The sequence below is a fragment of the Lepeophtheirus salmonis genome, chromosome 4 (genome assembly GCF_016086655.4).
Source record: "Lepeophtheirus salmonis chromosome 4, UVic_Lsal_1.4, whole genome shotgun sequence".
NCBI lineage: Eukaryota > Metazoa > Arthropoda > Copepoda > Siphonostomatoida > Caligidae > Lepeophtheirus > Lepeophtheirus salmonis.
Genome location: NC_052134.2, coordinates 53,088,814 through 53,092,521, shown reverse-complemented (window position 1 = coordinate 53,092,521; position 3,708 = coordinate 53,088,814). Strand labels below are relative to the sequence as shown.

Below are 3,708 nucleotides of genomic sequence, written 5' to 3'. Positions count from 1 at the left end.
ACTTGCAGATCTATAATAACTTCCTATCCTTTGTAAATTAGCATCCCAACACTTTATCGAAAAAAGAACTTAAACAAACTATTTCTTAACCTGTTTGTTTTTTGTAAACATGTTTAATAGTTTGAAATAAAAAATTTATATCATGAGATAAAAGAAGTTTATAGTCATAAAGATTTATGTTTTTTTACTAAGAATCTCTTTGTAATATATTTTTGTATTTGTACAATTAGTATATTACAAATTAGTTTGCCACCATATTTCCTTAGTATCATGTATCTTCAATCCACATCATTCAACAAAATGGTTTGTTTTTTTCTTTATTAATGTCATTGTAAGAAATTAATAGCTTGAGAAATAACGGTAACACTTTTCAAAACTGCAAATAGTGACTTAGCAATTAGTTACTCCATGAATTGTTTTGTTATTGTAAAATTTTTGATTATTGGAACAAAGCATAAATTGTAAAAATAAATATTTATGAAATAAAAACATTATTAATAAACTTTATATATTTTAATACAAAATTTGTCAAATTTATTCGAATTCCAATATTGTTTGGATTGATCCATTTAAATAAGTAGTGTCGAATTGGCAGGACTCAACTTGAGTCCATGATATTTGAAATTATTTGAAATTCGAAAAAATATATAAATTAAAACTAAACAAATGTTTTTTTTCTTCTTTTATTGCTATTGGTCAAATAGAGTTATTATTAGTTTTTATGGTATTAATTCATTTTCTTCAATTATCAGGTAGCGGCAAACTATAAATTCTTTATAAGAGAGAGAGAGAGGATATCATAACAGAAAAGAAAAAAAGAGCACACGCAACAACGGTTTTTCTTTTCTAATCTCAAAACAGTTATTTATCCATACCTTGTGCTCAGTTTTAGGTATAAGTAGGCATTGTAGAATACCACTAAAGGTTGGTTCACTAATGGTTTTCCACTGACGAATTTTAGTTTATTTTTAACGAAACCTTTTATTTCTTATTTATTAACATTTAGGGAAAAAGAGCGTAGAATTGATGGAGAATACTTCATAAGACGAAGTAGAGGTGTAACCTCTTGAGTAGTTAGATTTGCGCCTTATTTGCGGTTTTTTGGTATTGTTCCGGTAATAAGTGAAGAACGAATGGTATTAATTGAATGACGAATTCAAATAATATAGATAAAAATTTCTTCCTTTCGATTCCTCTAGGAAGAATTGATGATCCTCACATTTTCCTCAAGAAGAGTGTTACTTCAGAGGAATCATCTCTCCTTTGACTAGTTGGGATTCGTTTGTAACATGGGTGGGAAAGTGATAAGAAGACCTCAAAGGAAAGTTTGGATCCAATGCTACTTTATTCGAGGAATCATGGAATCTTTAAAATACTGTATCATTCTTATATAACGTTTTTCTTTCCCCCCCCCCTTTTCCAAATAAAATACTATTTAGAATACTCATTTCCTTTATTGTATAACGCAACCTTTCACACAAAAAAGAAATAGGGAAAAAATTGCCAAAATCAGTTGGTGAGTTTGCCAATTCTGGACCAACTACCAACTATAGAACTTATATTCAATAATTTATGAAAAATGTTCATAACTTAACAAGAGCTAATAATTATAGTTCAACCAATTAACTTTCAGAACACTGATTTGCCGAAATGAAGGAGAAAAATAGACAGTTGACGCACCCTATATTACTTTTCACCACAACTGTCTTCCTAGGTAATTGAACAAGATCCTATTTTGAAGGACAAGGAACGTTATCGATCGAAATCTTATTTTATATATTGGCAAAGTTTTTGCCACGATCGAAAAATCTAATAATTAATTACAGGTGTGTTTTCAGTTCTTTGTTAAGATCATATTGATATCCGTGGAGATTAAAACAAACCAGGTTTTATTCTTCATTCAAACAATAGAATATTTGAGGGGTGTTTTTCATTTGCTTATTAATTAAAGATATATACGTACATTTTATGATACAATGATAGATGCCAGAATGAATGGTAAAAGCTATAAACTTTTTTTTTGGTTTTTGAAATTTTATGTATGTGCAACAATGGTAGGAACTTTGGGCCTCAAATAAACTTTTGGTTTAATCACCACATAAAAAAAATAATTTTATGATTTTTTTTAACCAATTAAAGAATAACATGTAATAATAATCTAAATTTCGTGTATTTAATTAGAAATTCATCTTTTAATCATCAAATATAGCACTTTGAGGACGTATAAAGGCGTTTGAGCAAAGAAATATCGCAATTTGAAGCTTTTTTCATGAAATTCAAGTCAAAAATGGCTTAAAATGACCATATTTTCTGGACAATATCCAAATTTCGTGTATTTAATTAGAAACTCATCTTTTAATCATCAAATATAGCACTTTGAGGACGTATAAAGGCGTTTGAGCAAAGAAATATCGCAATTTGAAGTTTTTTTTCATGAAATTCAAGTCAAAAATGGCTTAAAATGACCATATTTTCTGATAAAAACTCCAAATTTCGTGTATTTAATTAGAAACTCATCTTTTAATCATCAAATATAGCACTTTGAGGACGTATAAAGGCGTTTGAAGAAATACCGCAATTTGAAGCTTTTTTCATCAAATTCAAGTCAAAAATGGCTTAAAATGACCATATTTTCTTTTTTCAAAAAAGTCCAAATTTCGTGTATTTAATATCAAATTCAAGTCAATGGTCAATTAATGGCCTTTAGAACATATATACTGTAGTAATTTCTCAGTTCTTCTCCCCCATTTGTAGCGGGCGCTCTTGAACCTTCGCTTACAGGTTTCTAGTAATATATAGAAATATATAAATAGGATTTTAGTTAGAAATTTTGAATGATTATAATTTATTTAATGTACCTTCAATTCGTCATATGGAGTTGCACTGATTAAGTATACTTAAACATTACAGTATTACAATTACTTCATCTGACCAAGGAATTGTCTTTGAATGTAATAATATACCTACATTTTCTTCCCTTGGAATGACTGAGACGGGAACCTACATACAAAGAGTTCAAGATAATAATTTCACCTGAGCACGCCATCCATTGAGCCCATTGGATTATTTACGGATTGAATTTTACAAAAAGTTAACAACATGGAAGGACTTTGAAAAAATTATAAGATAAAAGACATGCATAAAGATATTACTTCGTAAATTTAAATATTAACACAGTCTAGGAAAAGAGCCCAAAATGGTAAACCTAATAAAAAAAATAAACATTCTACAAAAATGTGATTCGATCCAAATTATTTATTAAGAAACACTTTTAATTATTCTTGGGAAAAATTAAAGGGCCAATATATATTTTTTTTTTCAAGTCACCTCATATTAGAGTTGAAAAAAATGAGACGTGAGACGGAAAGTTTGAAATAACTATTCCACCTCTCCGCTCCAAAGGAAAATGAGTATTCATACATAGTTGAAATTTCTTGCTCATCCAATTCGATAAAATATAAGTTCTGTGATTGATCAATATTTATGTAACATCTGGTACTAGTAATAAATATTTTAAGACATGGGTCTGAATCTGATTTAACAATTTCTAATGTAATTTAAAGTCATAGGGACTTTGTTTTTGACATCTTTCCTTATCTAAACATTTTGTTTCTGATTTGCTTTTTAAAGGCTCTCTGTTGTTGACTTTAGATATTTATCTTATTCTTGAAATAATAAGTTAATATATTATACAAAGTAATACTGGAC

At 28.4% G+C, this 3,708-nt stretch overlaps 1 long non-coding RNA gene across 1 annotated transcript; it reads left to right on the top strand.

Moving 5' to 3' along the window:
- The first annotated feature begins 253 nt into the window (after positions 1–253).
- Positions 254–1,443, top strand: LOC139905089 (uncharacterized). Its single transcript, XR_011779566.1, has 2 exons — positions 254–303; positions 1,200–1,443. It is a non-coding gene; the product is annotated as an uncharacterized lncRNA (long non-coding RNA).
- The last annotated feature ends 2,265 nt before the right edge of the window (positions 1,444–3,708 follow it).